This window comes from Schistocerca piceifrons, chromosome 1, assembly GCF_021461385.2.
Source record: "Schistocerca piceifrons isolate TAMUIC-IGC-003096 chromosome 1, iqSchPice1.1, whole genome shotgun sequence".
In the NCBI taxonomy this organism is placed as follows: domain Eukaryota; kingdom Metazoa; phylum Arthropoda; class Insecta; order Orthoptera; family Acrididae; genus Schistocerca; species Schistocerca piceifrons.
In genome coordinates this window covers 646,634,889-646,660,008 of record NC_060138.1, presented here as the reverse complement: position 1 = coordinate 646,660,008, position 25,120 = coordinate 646,634,889, and positions in this window count along the sequence as shown.

Sequence of the window (25,120 nt, the reverse complement as noted above, 5' to 3'; positions counted from 1 at the left end):
CCTTAAACTGGCCGTGTGCTCTTGACCGTGCGTCCTGGCCACATCACGTACTTGATACTTCTGTGGCGGTCATATTGTTCTGCTCCACACTGCTGATGGCTTGCCTGGAATTATGTATCTAAAATATGCAAGTAGGTTTAGGGGAGCCATTCAACATTAAACGCAACACTGCCTACGTCTGGTATGAACAACTATATTCTGAGACGCTAAGAAAATCGCGGGTTGAACTGTTTATACTCTAAGTCATAAGTGTTTATGTCAATTAACATACTGATGATTATCTGTCCACAGTTATTTGGACGAGCGTCGCGTAACCGACACGACACGGGTGATTGTTGATGTTGCGGAATCCGAATGGTCGAACGAAAGTTCTTAACGCTCGTCACGCACACACAGATATCTGGTACCAGTCCTTTTTGTCACTTGTAATAATATAACACTGTTCATAACACAGTTCACAGTTATCACTTGTACGAGCGTGCGCGCAGCCGTCGCGGCGCGGCTGATTGTTGATGCGGAACGCGATGACCGAACGTACGTTCTCACGCTCGCTACAAGACACAGGCATTTGATTGCACTCCTTTGTAGTAACTATTTTTACTAATTCACATTTGTCATTCTGGGAGACCGAAGACGACGCGGACGACTGATGTTCGGTACAACACGCAACGAGCGGATACTTAAACACTTTATTGGTGGCGCTGCTCATATTTCATTACTTCTTTACGCATTTTTCTCTGAAGCCACTTCCATATCTCAGTACTTCACTGTAATAGTACTTGTAGTAACACCTGAACTTCCATAATAATGCCTTTCACATGTACAGTTACTCACAGCACAACATAACAGCTACGTGTCCCGTGCTCGACTCTGAAAAAATCGCGGCCACTCGCAAAGATACTCCGCAACCAAGCCAGCGATATGACGATACGCTTACAAGTCGAAGGGTCAGTATTGCCTTGCGTGTTCCAACATTTCTACGGAATCCAGACTGTTCTTCCCCGAAGTCAGCTTCTAACAGTTTTTCCATTCGTCTATAAAGAATTCGTGATAGTATTTTGCAGCCGTGACTTATTAAACTGACAGTTCAGTAATTTTCACACCTGTCAACACCTGCTTTCTTTGGAATTGGAATTATTATATTCTTTTTGAAGTCGGAGGGTATTTCGCCTGTCTCATACATCTTGCTCACCAGATGGTAAAGTCTGGTTATGGCTGGCTCTCCCAAGACTATCAGTAGTTCTAATGGAATGTTGTTGACTCCCGGCGCCTTGTTTCGAGTTAAGTCTTTCAGTGCTTTATCAAATTCTTCCTTCACGCAGTATCATATCTCCCTTCTCATCTTCCTCTACGTCCTCTTCTATTTCCATAATATTGCCCTCCAGTACATCGCCTTTCTATAGACCCTCTATATTCTCGTTTCACCTTTCTGCTTTCCCTTCTGTGCTTTGTACTGGTTTCCCATCTGATTTCTTGATATTCTAACAGTTGGTTCTCTTTTCTCCAAAGGTCTGTTTAATTTTCCTGTAGACAGTATCTATCTTACCTCTAGTGGTATATACCTCTACATCTTTACGTTTGTCGTCTAGCCATCCTTGCTTAGCCATTTTTCACTTCCTGTCGATCTCATTTTTGAGACGTTTGTATTTCTTTTCACCTGCATTTTTATATTTCCTCCTTTCATCAATTAAATTCAATACCTCTTCTGTTACCCAAGGATTTCTTCTAGCCCTCGTCTTTTTACCTACTTGATCCTCTGCTGCCTTCACTATTTCATCTCTCAATGCTACCCATTCTTCTTCTACTGTATTTCTTTCCCCTGTATTTGCCAATTGTTCCCTAATGCTCTCTCTGAAAGTCACTACAACCTCTGGCTCTTTAAGTTTATCCAGTTCCCATCTCCTTAAATTCCTACCTTTTTGCAGTTTCTTCAGTTTTAATCTACAGTTCATAGCCAATAAATTGTGGTCAGAGTCCACATCTGCTCCTGGAAATGTCTTGCAGTTTAATACCTGGTTCCTAAATCTCTGTCTAACCATCATATAATCTATCTGAAATCTTCCAGTGTCTCCAGGCCTCTTCCACACATAATCATTCATGCTTGATTCTTAAGCGTTAGCTATGATGAAGTTATACTATGCGCAAAATTCTACCAGGCGGCGTCTTCTTTCATTCCTTACCTCCAGTCCATATTCAACTACTACTTTTCCTTCTCTTCCTTTCCCTACTATCGAATTTCTTTTATCTTATCATACATTTCTTCAATCTCTTCGTCATCTGCGGAGCTAGTTGTCATATGAACTTATAGCACTGTGGTAGGCGTCAGCTTTGTATCTATCTTGGCTACATGAATGCATTCACTATGCTGTTTGTAGTAACTTATCCGCGCTCCTATTTTTTATTCATTGTTAAACCTACTCCTGCGTTACCCCTATTAGATTTTCTATTTATGGTGGTCGAAGTAGAGAGGATATAAAATGTAGATTGGCAATGGCAAGGAAAGCGTCTCTGAAGAAGAGAAATTTGTTAACATCGAGTATAGATTTAAGTGTCAGGAAGTCGTTTCTGAAAGTATTTGTATGGAGTGTAGCCGTGTGTGGAAGTGAAACATGGACGATAAATAGTTTGGACAAGAAGAGAATAGAAGCTTTTGAAATGTGGTGCTACAGAAGAATGCTGAAGATTAGATGGGTAGACCACATAACTTATGATGAAGTATTGAATAGAATTGGGGAGAAGAGGAGTATGTGGCACAACTTGACAAAAAGAAGGGACTGGTTAGTAGGACATGTTCTGAGGCATCAAGGGATCACAAATTTAGCATTGGAGGGCAGCGTGGAGGGTAAAAATCGTAGAGGCAGACCAAGAGATGAATACACTAAGCAGATTCAGAAGGATGTAGGTTGCAGTAAGTACTGGGAGATGAAGAAGCTTGTGCAGGATAGGATAGCATGGAGAGCTGCATCAAACCAGTCTCAGGACTGAAGACCACAACACAACAACACATTTATAGCCCTGAATTCAGCTGACCAGGCATCTTGTTCCTCCTGCCACCAAACTTCACTAATTCCCACCATATCTAACTTTAACCTATCCATTTCCCTTTTTAAATTTTCTAACATACCTACCCGATTAAGGGACCTGATATTCCACGCTCCGATCCCTAGAACGCCAGTTTTGTTTTCCTGATAACGATGTCCTCCTGAGTAGTCCGCACCCAGAGATCCGAATGGTGAACTATTTTACCTTCAGAATACTTTACCCAAGAGGACGCCATCATCATTTAACCATACAGTAAAGCTGCACGCTCGGGAAAAATTACGTCTGTAGCTTCCCCTCGCTTTCAGCCGTTCGCAGTACCAGCACAGCATGCCTATTTCGATTAATGTTACAAGGCCAGATCAGTCAATCATCCAGACTGTTGCCCCTGCAACTACTGAATAGGCTACTGCCCCTCTTCAGGAACCACACGTTTGTCTGGTCTCTCAACAGATACCCCTCCGCTGTGGTTGCACCTGCGGTATGGCTATCTATGTGTGTTGTGACCGAGCCATTCTAGGCGCTTCAGTCCGGAACCGCGTTGCTGCTACGGTCGCAGGTTCGAATCCTGCCTCGGGCATGAATGTATGTGCTGTCCTTAGGTTAGTTAGGTTTAAGTAGTTCTAAGTCTAGGAGACTGATGATCTCAGATGTTAAGTCCTATTGTGCTTAGAGCCATTTAAACCATTTTGTGTGTTTTCCTTGAGACAGTCGTTCACAACCTTTTACATTATTATTATTCTGTTAATATACCGTACATGCCATTGCAGACATCAGGAACTGATGTATAGCAGCTATTGAAATGTCAAACAAACAATGATGTAACTATCTCCAGTTACTACTAACCATGGAGTTCATGCTAGCTTCTCTACAGGTAATGTTGCTCGTCGGTAATTAGCGTCCTGTTTTTAAATTTCCTCTTCAGTTGTAACGATAATCCAGCAGAAACCTGGCAACCTACATATATCTCACGCTTTGTACTCTTGCTAATTAGGAAAGTTGGATCTGGGATTCAGTGCTAAGTGCACTAGCCACACGCATTTCACGTTTACGTGCGTTTCCCGACACTATATCGGAACAAACTGTCCTAAAAATAAGGGTCTGGAAGATATCTTTCATGCTGTGTATCACTGAAACTGCATATTCTCGTAATACGCGAGTATAAATACGATAACAATCAAATTTGGCGCTGATATCGACATGTCTGCTGCTCGGTAGTCTCGGCCGTTCGCTCCACATTGAAGTCGCACGGTTTAAACATGAGACAAAGTGGTTATTTGCTTATATTACAATGCTTTCTTTCTCAGATTGCAATGCGCATGTATTATTCGACATACGAATGTACGTATGGAACGGTTTTTTCGATTGTATGCCACAACGCATAGGGCATTTAGCGTAATATTTATGAATAAGTGCTGGAAAATGACTTAAGAATCGAAATTGGCCAATCGCACAACAAATAAAGGATATGAATGGTAGGCTCCATGTGGTTCCCAAGTCGTGCAGCGACCGTAAACCATAAAATTACCAATATGCAGCAACCAGTCGCAAAATCATGTTTTATTTATTCACTGTTGCAAATCGATTTCAACTGATTAACAGCCATCATCGGTGCTTTCAACTCAGGGCACATGTCGGTCGAAAGCACCGATGATGGCCGTTAATCAGTTGAAATCGATTTACAAAAGTGAATAAATAAAACATGATTTTGCGACTGGTTGCTGCATATTTGGTAATTTTAAATAAAGGATAATTACTTAGCTTACTAGAGATAACGTTTTCTTTCACAAAATTCTTGGAGGCTGCGGACACATACGCGAACAAAATATTCCAAGTGTCCTCTCGCAGCTTAATTTACTCTGTGAATCTAACACATTCATCACATTGGAAATTTTTTGTAGATTCTTCTGCTAACAAATACAGCATAATGCTTGTCAGACCCATCCGATGCAATGACTGCTGTGCTGTGCAAGACAAATGCTGCGACTGTAAAACATGCAACACAATTTTGCTTTATGAAATGTGTTCGCAAACTGCGAATCCAGTACCACCATAGTTAGGCAATTTACTGTGAACAAATCAAAATTTGTGACAGACCGGGACTCGGACCCGGATTTCTCGCTTCATGCAAATGCAAGCAATCGTCTCTACTGCTTTATTTTTCATTTTGTTCGTTACTGTTCGTTGAATGTGTTGGGGCGGACGTCCTATCACGCCCGTTCACTCAGTTTTTTTATTACAGAGGGCAGATAACCCTCTGACCGAACACGCTGAGCAACCGCGCCGGCTACCTGCTTCGTATATCCGAGCTCGTTTCGCGGACGGACCCAAACATCCATCTGTCCCGGTGTTCGCTCGATTATGTGGTTCCCGCACAAGGAGAGAATTATTTGGTTTTTTTCGTCAGGTTGCTTTGGCTTTGGCATGTATGCATGCCCGAAGGAACATTGCACTGAAATTTACAGACATTGTAAAATACAGACACTGTACTAGTATGGAATTTAGCTTTAGTCTAAGCCCTAAACTTAAGCAACATGGCATTTTGCACATTAACAAACATTGCCAAAGGTGAAAGAAGTGACAATTGCAAAAAAGAAAAGAGATTGAGCTTGAGACCTTCTATACAGTAACCCACAAAGCATCCACTTCTTTTCTTTTCTTGTCAGACTTTTATTTAAGCAAATTTAACATTGTACAAGGCACATCACAATATCATAAAGCAATCAGTTTCCAAATATTTGTTTGTTTGTTTTGTGGTTTGGGACCAGTGCTTGTCATCGGCTTTGAATTAACTATCATGAAAATAAGCAGTTCATCTTGTGGTCTGTCAATAACTCTTGAAAATACTTTCTGAGTATCTTTTATTCAGTTTGCCCTTCTAGTCATTTTCAGTTTGTTACACATGGTTATTGTAACTTTTAACAAGTTTGCTAACTTTTCTTATATTTAAAATTTAAAGATTAAAACAGTTTTGATCACAACTTTTTATTTTTATTGGAGTGACTGGTTTCGATTCTATTTAAGAACCATCTTCAGACTCCAGAACGGTGGGTGGACTCTGTGGAGCAAGTTGCGCCGACCGTCGAATAGATTCGAAACCGGCCACTCGAATAAAAATAAAAAGTTGCGATCAAGACTGTTTTAATTTATAAGTTTTAATTTTAATATATCGCTGATAATGTTTTCAAAAATTTTATTTCTTATATTTTTTGGTTTTCGTTAAGCTGTAATGCTTTACAGACGTATACAGCCAAAAATATTCCTTGTATTTATTTCCTCTTATCAGCAGGCCTGTACAGGGTGCAGTGTGTTGTCGCTCTTTTAATCCAGTTCAAGCATTGCGTTATGTGGATGGGTACGGGAGTTCATCTGGATTTAGATAACCTGCTTGTCGATATATGTGGGAGCCGTTTTTTTTATGCTTGCTACCTTATGTCCGATAACTTGGCAAATTTCAGTTATGTGTTTACACACATCTGTGTTCTTCGCTGTCGATTAAATTACAAGGACACATGGGTGAGTCTGCCAGGTGGATATAATAAAGTCTTGAGTGCGTTGTAAATTTTTTGTTAACTGCTGTATACCAGGTTTCATTCACATTTGCTGGCGAATTCCAATCTAGGCTGGAAATTTTATGAAATAGTTCTATCGCGTTTGTGTTTTTCTTTCGATTAGTTTTAGATAAATTTCCTTGACTATGTCATATTCTGTACTGGCATGTTTGTTTGTATGTAACTGAATTCGATTAAAAATTGCCTGAGATGGTGAAATACAGTTGCAACGTACTGTTCGTTCATATGCGTGTTCACATTGACAGGAGTAATTTCATTGAGCAAGTGAAATGTTAAGCTGTTGGATGATTTCTTCGATAGCTGGCTTTTGACTTCGTACTGACACCCACAGACTTTATTCCGTTTCTGCAGCGAGAGTTATAAGAGTCAGATTTAACTTTGAAGATGTTCCCGTGGGTTACGATGAGCGCTTAAGGCCGACAATTCTGGTAGCTGTGTCTCGAGGAACGGATATCACCTGCGCCACATAGATGATTTTTGAAACGATATACATGTTTACCAATAATGCCCTCTGAAGTTAGTCGAGTGTCCTCATGCTGTGCTCGTGTGCACTTACTCGTATTCTTGCGAGCATTTTCTTTTACTATCGGCGACGATGGGGTGCTTCGCATTGGAACAGTAGTCATTACCGAATATTTTCGTATGGAAGACCACATTTAGTTTGTTGTGACCTTTTCGGACGCTTTGTCCTCGAAAAATGTACAATGACGCATAAACGTCCCCTGCAGTGGCTGTTTCAAGCTGTTCTAGTGTAGTGGTTCTTTGGTTTTATTTTCAGTTAGTTATTCCACACTTGACAGTGTACATGCATTCATGTTTGTGTAAAGGTAAGCTGTGATCGAGTTTATGTGGGAATAAATATCTTGTTTTCTCCGTTATCCACATAATTGGTGACTCCGACCAACTACGAGTTTCGCGCAGTTTCGCACCACTGACGCCTGTTACGCGCCAGCCGCACGGCGCTCATTCCCACACGAGAATGAATGACTCACCAGCCCCAATTGGACCGGCACTCAGCAATGCAATTAACAGGGTAACAATGAAACCTCCACCATTCCGGCAACATAAATCTTTATTATGGTTTGTCCAGCTAGAAAGTTAGTTCGTCCTCGCACAAACATCGGCGAAGGAGACTAAATACAGCTATGTGGTTGCAGCGCACACGGAGGATCTAGCAGCAGAACTTCAAGATATTGTAGCCTCACCACCGGATACTGAACGATACGCATCGATTAGAAGCGCATTGATCACACGCTTGTCGCAATCAGAAGCAAAACGGCTAGAGAAGCTCTGCGCACTGAGGAGCTCAGAGGTCGAAATCTGTCACAACTGCTAAAGGCGTTTATGCGCATTGGCAAGTAATAATGTAAGTCATGATGTGCTACGGAATGTATGGTAGTCCTGACTGCCAGCAAACACCCAAAAAATTGTCACAGTGGTTGCGGGCGATTTAAACTCACTGGCACAAACGGCTGACAGGTTGGTTGAAATGTATCCTGCAACAAATATCTCAGCGTTGACATCGCAACAAGAAAATGTTCCTAAGGTGATGCTAGCCTCCCTGCAATCACAGCTGGCAGATTTGACCACACAGGTACGTAACTGCATTACAGTCAACGCACAACCGTCAACGGCACGCCGCCGGCGATCACAAGGTCATAATCGATTGCCGTCAGCACAGAACAATGTTGGTACCACTGGAAGTTCGTTAATGATGCGCGAAAGTGTACGCCACCTTGCCAGTGGAAGAACGAATCAGTCACCGTAGCAGCGACAACTTCTATTGCAAATACGCACAGACGTTTTGAGTCGGAACGCGATGCAAAACTAAAGTGCGCGTCATTTATGTTGGCGGCCGAGTTTAGGTTCGTTCTGCGCATCTGACGTCACAAAACACAGTCAGCCAATGAACAGAGAACGACGTTGCCACATCTCGATTGCAGCGCAGAGCATGGACGAGTGTCTTCAGTTTTAGAAACGTTCAGTCATAAATAAAGTAATAGAACAAAAGCAATGTCTCGATAGCAGACATTCTTTTATAGAAAGTTTGGAAAAAGCATTCTTTATACCAATTGCTTCATATTCTATTAATTAATTAAACCAAACAAGCAATAAGACTCCTAATTCAGGCGATAGCAAGGAAAGGTGTTTGTTTCAATCTCACGAACTGCTTTTTCGCAATAAAGAACAGCGGTAATTGTTTATTTCTTATTGTACTTCGACAAAGCATGAGTAATTCATAGTTATACCAACAGTGTTTATAAGTAGTTGCGTGAGGTGTTAAAGTCCTTGTGGTGTTACACTGTTCGATGAGCTGAGAAGAAAATGTGCGTGCTGAACTGCCACCAGTTGAAGGTGACAGTGAAGGTGCTAAATTGTGCTACTACTAAAGACTCATTTTTTGGATGCAATTATCTGTCACCTTATTTATGTCATTTCATTGTAGCCATTTTTGTTACTGTTTCTAGTGAATAAAAAAAAAAAAAAAAGGTAGCGGAATGGTTAAGGTGTTGGGCTGCCAAGTGAAAGGTTATGAGTTCAAACCTTGTGAGGTGCTTAATATTTTCTTTATTTAAAAACAATATTGGAGTGCCTTACTTCACGAATTTTATTCGTTTGAATGAAATTTCTAGTGCTTTGGCCTCTTCATTAACTTTTTCGCTGCTGCAGACACGTGCACCCCGCATTCCGCGCTGTGCGCGGTTTTGTCATCACTGCACTTCTTGCCTGTGCAGACACATGGTGTTCCCACTGCTTTGACACACGTATCATTCGATTTTACAAAAACTATTTGGCCAAAAAATTTGATTTTTACACGTCTTCTTGCCTGATACCTTCCCCCCATAAATGACTTAATTTTGTTTTGATGTGCAGCATTAAATGTAGTAAACCATTGCACGAAATTTTGAAGAGTTTGCAGAGGTAAAAGTCCATAGCGTATACTTTCCGTATGGTCGATTTTAGTTGCCACAATGTTGAGAATGAAATGTGGACAAGATACCTAAATTTCATATAAAATTTACTGTATAACAATATCTCATTTAATTTAAGTACGACATAGGTGTCATATGTAATATTGAGAAATATTCCATCTTTCACGACTGTAATAAAAGTATTATTTACACCGGACGCGTTTGGCTTTATTTTAAAGCACTTCAATCAAGGAAAGGTATGGCACATACACAATAGTACTCATGTTCTCTTTCTTGTTTTTGTTCCACAGTCGCAGTTTTACCAATGGTACTGAAATATATTCCTCTTCTGCAACTGTAATAAGGGGCTTATTTAGACCAGATGCGTTTCTCTCTTTTGAAGCATCTTCAGTGGACAGTATTTTGTCTCCTCCATTGCCAAGTCACCTTTCGTAGTTTTGTGCTGCGGTAACACAATATTCAACGTTCGTGTTGGCAGATCAGTGTTTTAGCAAATAAATTATGTTTGTGTGTGCCACACACAAAAATATTTGACATAGCTCAGAGCACTTCACTGATAGACGGTATATTCAAGTCCTAATGTTTTTGTAAGTCCACAGTTTTGTTTAATGTATTTTGTCTACTTCCTTTTGATTGATTGAAGTGCTTTAAAATAAAGCCAAACGTGCTCAGTGTAAATAAAACTTTTGTTACAGTTGCGAAAGACGGAATATTTCTCAATATTACATACGATACCTATGTGGTACTTAAATGAGCTATTGATATACAGTAAATTTTATATGAAATTTAGGTATCTTGTCCACATTTCATTCTCAACATTGTGGCAACTAAAATCGACCATACGGAAAGTATACTCTATGATCTTTTACCTCTGCAAACTCTTCAAAATTTCGTGCAGTGGTTTACTATATTTAATGCTGCATAATAACTGCGTTGAACATCGAAACAAAGTTAAGTCATTTATGGGGGGAAGGTATCAGTCAAGATGATGTGTAAAAATCTAATTTTTGGGCCAAATAGTTTTTGTGGAATCGATTGATAAGAGTGTCAAAGCAGTCAGAACACGATGTGTCTGCACAGGCGAGCAGTGTAGTGACAAAATCGCGCACAGCGCGGAATGCAGGGAGCACGTCTTTGTAGCAGCGAAAGGGTTAATGCGGCCGTGGTGGCTTTACTTCATGAACTGCGCGCTCCCCCCTAAACGTAAGCTTGCGAACTATGCTATACTATGGCGCTGCTTCTATTGGCGCGTGCGTCGTGTGCAACTGGCAACGCAGCAATCTCCCGCGTCTGGGCGGGCATGCGCAAGCCGCCAAGATAAAAGAATTGAACTATACAATACACAATACCTGGTCGATATAGCGGCAGAAGTGTCGGCATACCCAGCAAAACGCCTACCATGCCGGAGCTGTGACGATTGCTGTTCATTCGCCACTCATGACTCCGAGATTATAAGTAACATTATTCGTTACCCTGGGGCTACGCCGTGTATTTAAATGGTAATTTACAGTGGCAGATATATTACAGCCTGTTATCGGAGCAGCTTTTTTTGTCCTTCTGCGACTTACCGCCAGGTCTGCGACGTCTATTAATAGACTTGGCTACTAATCTGCACACACCAGAGAAAGTTTGTTGTGTCACCCCACTAGCGGCAAGCATAGTTACAATTGATAATCCGTACTACGGTTACAGAAAGGATACCCTGAGATCACTCAGCAGTCGCCTACTTTCTCACCAGTGAAGCACACAACCGTTCACCACATTTTGACCACACCAGGGCCACCCACTCACGCTCGGCCTAGGCCTGTGACACCTGAAAAGTTAAAGGTGGTGAAACAATAATTTCACAGCACACTATCGCAAGGTATATGCAGATTTTATAGTAGCAGTTGGGCAGCGCCGATTCACGTTGTGCCTAAAAAGAATAATGGATGGCGCCTGTGGGATGATTATCGCCAACTCAATGCAAGGACCATACCAGACCGGTACCCAGCCCCACACAAACAAAACTTTTCTGCGAATGTTCACGGTAAGATGATATTTTCTACCATTGACCCAGTCCGAGCATTTTATCAGATCTCTGTAGCTATGGAAGACATTCCCAAAACAGCAGTGACGACGCCATTCGGCCTAGTTGAGTTCAGCAGGATGCCATGCGGTGTGTGTAACGCAACTCTGACCTTCCAGCGCTTTAAGGACGAGGTGAGAAAATATTTAGATTTTTGCTATGTGTACATACATTGAAGTGCCAAAGAAACTGGTACAGGCATGTGTATTCAAATACAGAGATATGAAACAGGCAGAATACGGCGCTGCCGTCGGCAACGCCTACATAAGGCGACAAGTGTCTGGCGCAGTTGTTAGATCGATTACTGCTGCTAAATTGGCAGGTTACTAAGGTTTAAGTGAGTCTGAACGCGGTGTTATAGCAGGTGCACGTGCGATGGGACACAGCACATTCGATTTTCCTCTACGGCCATTTAACGAGTGTATACCAGGAATCCGCTAAAACATCAAATCTCTGACATCGCTGCCGCCGAAAAGAGATCCTGCAAGAATGGAACAAACACCGACAGAAGAGAATCGTTCAGCTAACAGAAGTACAACCCTCCGCAGATTGCTACAGATTTCTATGCTGAGCCATCAACAAGTGTCGGCGTGCGGACCATTCAACGAGACATCGTCGATATGAGCCAAAGGCCCACTCGTGTACCCTTGATGACTGTATAACACAAAGCTTTACGTCTCGCCTGAGCTCATCAACAACGACATTGGACTGTTGATGACTGGAAACATGTTGCCTCGCCGGACGAGTCTCGTTTCAAATTGTATCGAGCAGATGGACGTGTACTGGTATAAAGGCAACCTCATGAATCTTTGGACCCTGCATGTCAGCAGAGAACTGTTCCAGCTGATGGAGGTTCTGTAATAGAATGGGGTGTGTGCAATTGGAGTGATATGGGATCCCTGATACTTTTAGATACGACTCTGAGAGATGACAAGTACGTAAGCATCCTGTCTATGCATCCATTCATGTCCATTGTGAATTCCGACAGACATGGCAAATTCCAGCAGGACAATGCAATACCCCACACGTCCAGAATTGCTGCAGAGTGGCTCTAGGAACACTCTTCTGAGGTGTTTAAACACTTCCGCTGGCCACCAAACTCCCCAGACATGAACATTATTGAGCATATCTGGGATGCCTTGCAACATGCTGTTATCTCCACCCCGTCGTACTCTTACGGATTTATGGACAGCCCTGCAGGATTCATGGTGTCAATTCCCTCTGGCACTACTTCAGTTGTTAGTCGAGTCCATCCCATGTCGTCGTGCTGCGGCACTTCTGCGTGCTCGCGGGGGCTGTACACGATATTAGGCAGGTGTACCAATTTCTTTGGCTCTTCAGTGTAGTTGATATGCTGGTGATGTCTGCATCAGAAGAGGAGCAATTACAGCACTGTAAACAACTCTTTGATTTCCTATGCACTCAAGGACTAGTAATTAATCCAGCCAAGTGCGTTTTTGATGAAAAAGAAGTGTATTTTATAGGAAATTTGGTGAACGCTCAGGGTATTCGACCTCCACAGAAAAAAGTAGAGGCCGTAATAAATACCCCCAGCCTGTCACAGTCAAGAGGACTACGACGGTTCCTAGGAGTAGTGAATTTCTACCAACGGTTCATTCGCAATCACGCACTGACAACCGCACCATTGAATGAACAACTAGCGAGGCAGACATCGCGCTTCAGGCTGTGAAAACAAGCTATAGCCGAGGCCTTCCTGTTAGCACACCCAGTCGCGCAAACCCCTCTTGAGGTCATGGTTGATGATACATCCACTGCCATTGGTGCTGCAACTCAGAAACAGATTGATAGTGTTGGCAACCCATTGCATTCTATAGTCATAAGATATCATCTCAGCGACGTTGGGCAACATATGACCGCGAGCTGTACGCCATTTACGATGCAGTCAAAAAATTTACACACGCATTAGAAGGGCGACAGGTCACCATCTTTACGGATCATAAGCCGCTTACCTACGCCTTTAAGGTAAAGCGGGGGAAAGCATCGTCTAGGCAGCTGCGACACTTAAGATTATATCGGCCAGTTCACGACCAGCACTGCGTATGTGGAAGTGACACTAAATGTCCCAGCTGACGCACTTTCACGTGTAGAAACAGTGAACTCAGTAGCATATGACACCGCACATGTGGGAGCAATGTCAAATGCCATTGATTACGACGCCTTCGCGCATGCGCAACAAAGTGACAAGAGAATTGCGTGATGTATTGCAGCGGTCGAAAGGACTGAGGCTACAGCTCCTGACACTGACTGAAGCAAAGTGGAATTATATTGTGAAGTAGCAGGAAGAAAGATACGCCCATTTGTGCTACAGCAATTCAGAAAACAAGCAATAGCAAAGATGCACAATCTGGCATATACGGGAGTGAGGTGCACTGTCAGATCAGTACTTTGTATGACCAGGTATGCACACAGACTGCAGAACATATGTAAAGCGATGCGTGGCGTGCCAGAGGTATAAAATCACGCCGCATGTAAGAGACCGTAGCCCTGTACGGACGGAGACATTTCTTGCTCCATGACTTCCGTTCAAAAATGGTTCAAATGGCTCTGAGCACTATGGGACTTAACTTCTGAGGTCATCAGTACCCTAGAACTTAGAACAACTTAAACCTAACTAACCTAAGCACATCACACACATCCATGCCCGAGACAGGATTCGAACTTGCGACCGTAGCGATCGCGCGGTACCAGACTGTAGCGCCTAGAACCGCTCGGTCACCCTGACTTGCGTAGCGAATAAATTGCGTGCCATCTGGTGGTGCGCCACCGCATTGCTAATAAATGGCATGCAACCAAACGAAGCTTTATTCCGTGCCATATGGCTCCCATCTGAGTGCATACGTCTGTTTGTATTAGCTATCGGTAGTGCACCGATAAGGAAGTTACAGAAATTCTTATTGAGGCATACAGACATGAAACGTTTCCATATGACACAAAATCACCCACATACCATAACAAGCACGCTAGGAAATACTCATTCGACAAAATAGTTGATTCATTGAAGGAGGTTAGGTTTGCGTCTCATGGTGAAATTATAGCGAAGATGAGAAGTTTGCGCACGACGTTTGCGCCAGAACTTAACAAAATAAAAGCTCCGACAAAGAGTGGTATGGGCCACGGTGTGCTTTTTTAAGAAACTCACGTTTTTGCGAGACCACGTTCAGGCAAGGAAAGGAAATTGCAGCGCAGAATTCGCACAAGAAAGCATGGAGTACACTAAAAACTGTAACATCACAGTAAGTAATTTTTTACCCTTCAGTTTCCTCTGTAGTTAGTACTGTAAGTGAAAAAAAACAAGCTGTTAACTGGTTTGTCTTGGCCAACTTCACAAGATATATTATACTAATAAATATGCAATGTAAATGAATAGCTGAGCTGTCTGAGGCATTTAGATTACAATTCTAAGATTGTGGATTTGAACCCCACTAGTGTCCATTTTTTTCTTTTGTAACTTATAATTGAATAAGTCGTGAAGCTGAGTTCGTGGCCCATGATCTTGCACAGTATCTCTTACTGGCCATAAATATCCAATCAAAAAGTATAAAGCACACACTGCAAGCTATCTACAGTTGTTCTCATTATTTTTCAGGACGACTGTCTTGTTAGTGAGATCACAGTCTCCCAGTGATGTTATTGAGGATTCCTTAATTATAGAGTAACGTAATGTTGCACACGACGGCCATCCATTTCAAACAGCATCATCGCCGTCATCATACAGCAATACACATGGAATAGGTATGATCAAGGGTACAAAAAAGGAAGAATGCTTACAATGAAGAAAAAAAATGCTATTTTGTAAAGAGCTGACAATATACTGACCAGCATAAATAAACCAAAAACTGCTCCATCTTTCGTTGAAGTATTTGCTTCATATGTAACTGCTTCTCTACAACAAATAAAAAGTAAAACTATGGTGACGGAAGCTAAGAGAGAGATATTTAACATACTTTGTACTGTACAAGAGGTAGACCTGGGCAGTAATTAGAAACAAGACTTTATTCTTTTATGTTGAGTACGAAGACTATTTATTTGTTTATTTTGAGTAACAAGGCTGTTTATTTCTCTATTTTGAGTAACAAGACTATTTATTTATTTTGTGTAATAAAACTGTTTATTTTCATTAGAAAACAATTGCTTAATATCAATAAAATGCAAACTGAATGCAGTGCTTTATCTTGAATGTGGATTATAATTATAGCAAATTCAAACTACAAAATTTGTTGCTAATAGCAACAAAGTTAATTTATGAATATCATACACTCTCCTGTATACCATATTAACTTTTCAGTCATAATTTACATTACGTATTTTCAAGATTTGGCACTGTATCAGTACTGAAATTTTTTTGCATGTTCCCACTGCCACTGTAGATACTCAGCAGAGTTGAAGTATTCCTGCAGAATGTCCCTCGCTTTAGTAGCTTCTTTAACTGAGTTGTGTTGACCTATTATTCCTGTGCCCCACAGATTATTTTGCTGCCATTCTCCTTGAATGATAACACAGTGATTTGTGTCTCTTTGTTTTCCAGTTGTCCAACATAACTCTTCCCGTATGCTGTATGTGTCCAGTAAAACATTATGTATCACACAAGTAGATAGTGTGATTTTCGCTACAGTTTCAACAGGTAGCTCCATTTTGTTAAGAGAATTCTGAACCTATTGGTAAGTATTCCAAAAGCATTTTCAGAAGATTTCTTGCCCCGTTCAAGCGGTAATTAAATAGTTTCCGCTTCTGTGTGAGATTTCCCTTATATGGCTTCATTATATCCGCAGGTAAGGGAAAAGCATCATCAACTACAACTATAAAACGCACTGCAGTTTGAGTTCCTGATAATTTCTCTGGTGTAGGAATGTTCATTAAGTTTTCAGCACCACTAAGAATTTCATAGAGTAACTGCTCTGGAACACTCCTCCATCACTAATCCTGCCATTGCAACATGTCAATTTACGCTGTCCATCAACAAGTGCCAGTAACACAATACTGTTATCTTCTTTGTAATTGTGAGAGTATGATCCCATACATCTTAGTGGTCGGAATTCCACATGCTTCCCGTCTAAAACACCAAGAAAATTCGGAAAGTTCCACATGTCTTGGAACTGTTGTGATATATGTTTCCATTCACTTTTTGTTGATGTTATCTGAAAGACAGAAAATGTGATGTGAATATGTCAATGTGACTTACATACACATGCACTGAAACATATGTATGATCTTACAGTCTGGAATCACTACGTACCAGACACATTTTCCCCTAACAACTGAAAATGATGAATTATGAAATGCACTGATTCTGTCTGAAAATTCGACAGGTAGGGGAGAAACAGTTTTGACCTATAAATTGTAATGTTCAATTCTTAACATAAAATTTACAATGCAGGGATATATTTTTTATATAACTGCCAAACTATAAAAATATGTGATAATACCTGGACACAGGCATAGCTGAGGGTTGGATGAGAGATACATGCTTCTCCCAAAAGAAATATTTTTGGAAATTGTTAAGAACGCCACTTCAAATAATTTGTTGCTGTTTCTAATACTTTAAAGGGGTTTGCCAACTAACTAAACGTAACAAGTAAAACTGCATCAAAAAGTTGTGACAGAGGCACCCAGAATACTCCCCCACCCACATCGTGTAATAAACTGTGCAATTCCCAGCCGCCGTCGTAACGTCTTAAAATCCAAGGTCTACTCCACCGTCTTCTACACACATCAAAAAAAGTTTTGCATCATCCCGGTTCCCACAACTACTGAAGATAGACGCTGACTGTGGATATTATATCACAGACACAGTCCCTTTGACTGTTCAGAGACGTCACTAAACCCGCCCAAAGATGTAAACAACCAAGCATGAGCAACGCCTGTTAGACGGAGGGCGTCTGACGGCCAATCAGTTCCTTTCGTTCCACGACGAAGGAGGTACACGGCTCGTGTTGTCTGTAGTTCAACCATGTCTAGACAGTCAATACCGCTTCGATCGCGTCCGCATTGTTTTGTGCCAGGCAGAGCTCTCAAAAAGGGAAGTGTCAAGGCGTCTCGGAGTGAACCAAAACGATGTTGTTCGGACATGGAGGAGATACCGAGAGACAGGAACTGTCGATGATATGCCTAGCTCAGGCCGTCCAAGGGTTACTACCGCAGTGGATGACCGCTACCTACGGATTATGGCTCGGAAGAGCCCTGATAGCAACGCCATCGTGTTGAATAGTGCTTTTCGTACAGCCACATGATGTCGTGTTACGACTCAAACTGTGCGCAATAGGCTGCATGATGCGCAACTTCACTCCCGATGTCCTTGGCGAGGTCCACCTTTGCAACCACGACACCATGCAGCGCGGTGCAGATGGCCCCAACTACATGCTGAATGGATCGTTCAGGATTGGCATCACGATCTCTTCACCGATGAGTGTCGCATATGCCCTCAACCAGACAATCGTCGGAGACGTGTCTGGATGTCTGGAGGCAACCCGGTCAGGCTGAACGCCTTAGACACGCTGCCTTAGACACGCTGCCCAGCGAGTGCAGCAAGGTGGAGGTTCCCTGCTGTTTTGGAGTGGCATTATGTCAGGCCGACGTACGCCGCTGGTTGTCATGGAAGGCGCCGCAACGGCTGTACTATACGTGAATGCCATCCTCCGACCGATAGTGCAACCATATCGGCAGCATATTGACGAGGCATTCGTCTTCGTCTTGTGAATGACTTCCTTCAGGATAACGGCATTGCTCGACTAGAGTTGTCAGCATGTTCTCCAGACATGAACCATATCGAACACGCCTGGGATAGATTGAAAAGGTCTGTTTATGGATGCCGTGACCCACCAACCGTTCTGAGGGTCTATGCCGAGTCGCTGTTGAGGAGTGGGACAATATGGGCCAACAGTGCCTTGATGAACTTGTGGATAGTATGTTGTTGTTGTTGTTGTGGTCTTCAGTCCTGAGACTGGTTTGATGCAGCTCTCCATGCTACCCTATCCTGTGCAAGCTTCTTCATCTCCCAGTACCTACTGCAACCTACATCCTTCTGAATCTGCTTAGTGTATTCATCTCTTGGTCTCCCCCTATGATTTTTACCCTCCACGCTGCCCTCCAATACTAAATTGGTGATCCCTTGATGCCTCAGAACATGTCCTACCAACCGATCCCTTCTTCTGGTCAAGTTGTGCCACAAACTTCTCTTCTCCCCAATCCTATTCAATACTTCCTCATTAGTTATGTGATCTACCCATCTAATCTTCAGCATTCTTCTGTAGCACCACATTTCAAAAGCTTCTATTCTCTTCTTGTCCAAACTATTTACCGTCCATGTTTCACTTCCATACATGGCTACACTCCATACAAATACTTTCAGAAATAACTTCCTGACACTTAAATCTATACTCGATGTTAACAAATTTCTCTTCTTCAGAAACGCTTTCCTTGCCATTGCCAGTCTACATTTTATATCCTCTCTACTTCGTCCATCATCAGTTATTTTGCTCCCCAAATAGCAAAACTCCTTTACTACTTTAAGTGTCTCATTTCCTAATCTAATACCCTCAGCATCACCCGACTTAACTCGACTACATTCCATTATCCTTGTTTTGCTTTTGTTGATGTTCATCTTATATCCTCCCTTCAAGACACCATCCATTCCGTTCAACTGCTCTTCCAAGTCCTTTGCTGTCTCTGACAGAATTACAATGTCATCGGCGAACCTCAAAGTTTTTATTTCTTCTCCATGGATTTTAATACCTACTCCAAATTTTTCTTTTTTTTCCTTTACTGCTTGCTCAATATAGAGATTGAATAACATCGGGGAGAGGCTACAACCCTGTCTTACTCCCTTCCCAACCTCTGCTTCCCTTTCATGTCCCTCAACTCTTATAACTGCCATCTGGTTTCTGTACAAGTTGTAAATAGCCTTTCGCTCCCTGTATTTTACCCCTGCCACCTTTAGAATTTGAAAGAGAGTATTCCAGTCAACATTGTCAAAAGCTTTCTCTAAGTCTACAAATGCTAGAAACGTAGGTTTGCCTTTCCTTAATCTTTCTTCTAAGATAAGTCATAAGGTCAGTATTGCCTCACGTGTTCCAGTATTTCTACGGAATCCAAACTGATCTTCCCCGAGGTTGGTTTCTACTAGTTTTTCCATTCGTCTGTAAAGAATTCGTGTTAGTACTTTGCAGCTGTGGCTTATTAAACTGATTGTTCGGCAATTTTCACATCTGTCAACACCTGCTTTCTTTGGGATTGGAATTACTATATTCTTCTTGAAGTCTGAGGGTATTTCGCCTGTTTCATACATCTTGCTCACCAGATGGTAGAGTTTTGTCAGGACTGGCTCTCCCAAGGCCGTCAGTAGTTCCAATGGAATGTTGTCTACTCCGGGGGCCTTGTTTCGACTCAGGTCCTTCAGTGCTCTGTCAAACTCTTCACGCAGTATCGTATCTCCCATTTCATCTTCATCTACATCCTCTTCCATTTCCATAATATTGTCCTCAAGTGCATCGCCCTTGTATAGACCCTCTATACACTCCTTCCACCTTTCTGCTTTCCCTTCTTTGCTTAGAACTGGGTTTCCATCTGAGCTCTTGATGTTCATACATGTGGTTCTCTTATCTCCAAAGGTCTCTTTAATTTTCCTGTAGGCAGTATCTATCTTACCCCTAGTGAGATAAGCCTCTACATCTTTACATTTGTCCTGTAGCCATCCCTGCTTAGCCATTTTGCACTTCCTGTCGATCTCATTTTTGAGACGTTTGTATTCCTTTTTGCCTGCTTCATTTACTGCATTTTATATTTTCTTCTTTCATCAATTAAATTCAATATTTCTTCTGTTACCCAAGGATTTCTACTAACCCTCTTCTTTTTACCTACTTGATCCTCTGCTGCCTTCACTACTTCATCCCTCAGAGCTACCCATTCTTCTTCTACTGTATTTCTTCCCCCCATTCCTGTCAACTGTTCCCTTATGCTCTCCCTGAAACTCTGTACAACCTCTGGTTCTTTCAGTTTATCCAGGTCCCATCTCCTTAAATTCCCACCTTTTTGCAGTTTCTTCAGTTTTAATCTACAGGTCAGAACCAATAGATTGTGGTCAGAGTCCACATCTGCCCCTGGAAATGTCTTAAAATTTAAAACCTGGTTCCTAAATCTCTGTCTTACCATTATATAATCTATCTGATATCTTTTAGTATCTCCAGGGTTCTTCCATGTATACAACCTTCTATCATGATTCTTAAACCAAGTGTTAGCTATGATTAAGTTGTGCTCTGTGCAAAATTCTATCAGGCGGCTTCCTCTTTCATTTCTTAGCCCCAATCCATATTCACCTACTACGTTTCCTTCTCTCCCTTTTCCTACGCTCGAATTCCAGTCACCCATGACTATTAAATTTTCGTCTCCCTTCACTATCTGATTAATTTCTTTTATTTCGTCATAGATTTCTTCAATTTCTTCGTCATCTGCAGAGCTAGTTGGCATATAAATTTGTACCACTGTAGTAGGCGTGGGCCTCGTATCCATCTTGGCCACAATAATGCGTTCACTATGCTGTTTGTAGTAGCTTACCCGCATTCCTATTTTCCTATTCATTATTAAACCTACTCCTGCATTACCCCTATTTGACTTTGTGTTTATAACCCTGTAGTCACCTGACCAGAAGTCTTGTTCCTCCTGCCACCGAACTTCATTAGTTCCCACTATATCTAACTTTAACCTATCCATTTCCCTTTTTAAATTTTCTAACCTACCTGCCCGATTAAGGGATCTGACATTCCACGCTCCGATCCGTAGAACGCCAGTTTTCTTTCTCCTGATAACGACATCCTCTTGAGTAGTCCCCGCCCGGAGATCCAAATGAGGGACTATTTTACCTCCGGACTATTTTACTCAAGAGGACGCCATCATCATTTAATCATACAGTAAAGCTGCATGCCCTCGGGGAAAATTACGGCTGTAGTTTCCCCTTGCTTTCAGCCGTTCGCAGTACCAGCACAGTAAGGCCGTTTTGGTTATTGTTACAAGGCCAGATCAGTCAATCATCCAGACTGTTGCCCTTGCAACTACTGAAAAGGCTGCTGCCCCTCTTCAGGAACCACACGTTTGTCTGGCCTCTCAACAGATACCCCTCCGTTGTGGTTGTACCTACGGTACGGCTATCTGTATCGCTGAGGCACGCAAGCCTCCCCACCAACGGCAAGGTCCATGGTTCATGGGGGGGATAGTATGCCACGACGAATACAGGCAAGTATCAATGCAAGAGGACGTGCTGCTGGGTATTAAAGGTACCGGTGTGTACATCAGTCTGAAGGTCTCGCTGTATGGTGGTACAGCATGTAATGTGTGGTTTTCATGAGCAATAAAAAGTTCGGAATTGATGTTAATGGTCATCTCTATTCCAGTTTTCTGTAAAGGTTCCGGAACTCTCGGAACTGACATGATGCAAAACTTTTTTTGATGTGTGTATTATGCCAACGCAAATTTCTTCGTCGACGTCGCCGTGATATTACTGCAGCAGTGATTGCATAAGCAGCACCTGCCACCCACAGTTCGTATCAACCATTTGCTAAAATGATGTTGCGCCATTTGCAGCTACCAGATGGCAAGCCAGCTCTTGGAACATGAAGTTGTACCATCTTATTGCACCATTAGTGGCGCAAGATGTGTCCTCGTATGTACAGGCATTTCTTCCTCCAAATTGGCGTTTTGAACACGTACACGCTAACATCGTAGGCCCACTCGCAGCATAGGAAGGTGTGACGTCCCCTCTCCCCTTTTGGTGTCGCTGTTGATGTTGAGCCGCTACTGCTACAGCTCGGTCGTTGGAATGGAGACGCGACACGTAGTGACGGTTGTCCCCGTCGGATAACGTGGAATAGCACCTGAAAATCTCTAAAGAATATTGTTCCTCGTGTAATGTATGAAAGTCCGTTTGCGAGTCCGCACAGTCTTCTCAAACTCGGAGCATGTATTGCAGGTTTCGCTTATTTCAGCGGCCCACAATGCAGCTTCTTCTATAATTTTAGATACTATGAATTGGATCTTGTCAAACTCGGTCAACTACGTGGACATATTCTCTTAAAAGAACTGATAAATACCTTTGGGTTAATGTTAGTCTTTTCACTAGAGAAAACTGGGAATGGTCTACTCTTGAAAATACTGTGTTCAACCTTTAATGAAGAAATACAACTTCGTTGTACATAGGGATCATCCTCTATATCCGATTGTGTGTTTATTTCCCACGGTTCACTGGTATTCGCGGACGTTTCCTCTCGCAGTTAGATTTTGCCTGGCTACATATATATTCATACTCTGGTTTTGAGTCATTACAGCATAGTTGCTCGGATGATCAAGCAGAACTAAATTTAGAGTTGTGTCTCTGGACACAATATTCAAAAGTTTTATTTATAATTTGTTTTTAATTCATTAACAAAAGTATTTATTAGCTGGTTATCCTTGTAGGCCTGTTCTTCCACCACTTTCTGTGCGGCCTCTAGTGTGGATCGCACCTTATCGTCAATCTCTGCGGTCTTAAGCTCTATCCACTCAGAAAGATCTTCTTCGAACTTTTTGCTTTGACCTAATAGGTAATTATCTATCTTCTTAGCTGAGTTAGTCTCTATTTCACTTAAACGATCTGTAATATTACTATTAGTTTCTGCCAATGAATTAATCCTTTCTGATACGATTCCAAATTGCTCTGATAAATTACCGACACTTCCTTGTATTTTATCTACATATTCGATAATTTTTACTTCTTCCTTTTCCCGTTTACTTAGTCTAAATTCCACATCCTCTATTTTATTAGCTACATTACCCTGCTGTTCGGCAAATTTATTTTCAAAGATTTGTAGTTGTTCCCTAAAATTGGCTTCAATAGCAGCTTGCTGCTACACCATCTTAGCATCTATGTTAGATAATCTAATTTCTAAATTTGCTCGTTGTTCAGTTAACCTTTTATCTACGTCAGAAAATTTACTATTTAATATTGCTTGCTGTTCATTGATTTTAGCATTCATATCACCCAATATTGCTTGCTGTTCATTGATTTTACCATTCGTATCACCCAATATATTTAATTTTGCTAATATGACACTGAGTACATCGACACTTCCGGAATTGGTCTGTGCGACACTCGTCATACATTCGTGACCTACTTGCTCCTTAGTATCAGAATTATTATTATCTGCTAACTCCACAACTTTACTTCCCATTCCAACACCAGATAATCTACGAGTAATTACTTTATCTGATTCTGTAAAGGTTTCTCCACCTACAATGACTACTGTTCTACTACTTTCCTCTTGTTCAGACAAATCACTTAATTCCTTCCCCGATTCTGGAATGATTTTATCAGTGTCACTACGTAATCTTATCTTTCTTTTAGACATGATGGTAACTCTTGTTTGCTACGGTCTACTATTATTACAATATTTCAACCACTACTTTACTTCTACGTAACGCAAGCACAATGAACGTTCAATATTACCACTATGGTAAAATACTCAACTTTACGATACTTTAACGATTACTTATTCTGTTGAGTGCTTACGGTTTCTCGTTTATTTGAGAGTATCGTGGCGTTGTTCTCGTCTCTGGTGGCAGCTACTGTCGTCTCGAACCATAGACCTTCTCGAACAGCTCTTCGATGCACTACGTCGCTCTCCCTGTCGATCTCTCGAAGCCGTGAAGAGTTACCCTCGCGTTGCAGCTGTAGAGGCGTCAGCTCCACACGTTGTCGCTGCTCTCGTAATTAGTGTGAAGTGTCGAACAACGTGTCGTCCGGCGTCGTTGAATCCTGTTCTGTGGACAAACGCTTTATAAATGTCGTCGTCGAATACTACGTCGTCTGCTCGATAATTTGTCGGCTAGCGTAGTCAGGTTCTGCGTCGTCTGCTAGATGAGATGGCAACTGGTGTCGTCGTGTCCCGCGTTGTAGGCGCCAGAATGATGTGACGTCCCTTCTCCCCTTTCGCTGTCGCTGTTGATGTTGAGCCGCCACTGCTACAGCTCGGTCGGTGGAATGGAGACGCGACGCGCACTGATGGTTGTCCCCGTCGGATAACGTGGAACAGCACCTGAAAATTGGTCCTCGCATAATGTATGAAAGTCCGCTTGCGAGTCCGCACAGTCTTCTCAGCGATACGAACTGCTGATTTTAATTGTCTGTTATGGTTTTATGATGATTTGCTATCTCCGTTTAATTAGATATTGCAGTATTGAGTGAATCATTCATCACCGGCGTCGTTTTACACCACTGAAGCGAGGAAAAATTCATTTGCGATTCAGTATCAGTAGTTGTTACGTTGCTAGGCAGAACTGTTCACTACGGCACGACGCAAATCCAGAGATAATCTATAATGCTATCTTGCTTTCGTGCGTCGTAATATTATTTCGGCAAAAAACTCCTTTCAATACTCAATGTTCATCAAGTCACTCTTTCAATTAAAATGTTCACAGTTAATTAATTTTGATCATCAACTTTCACACAGTTCAATTAATGATGGAGC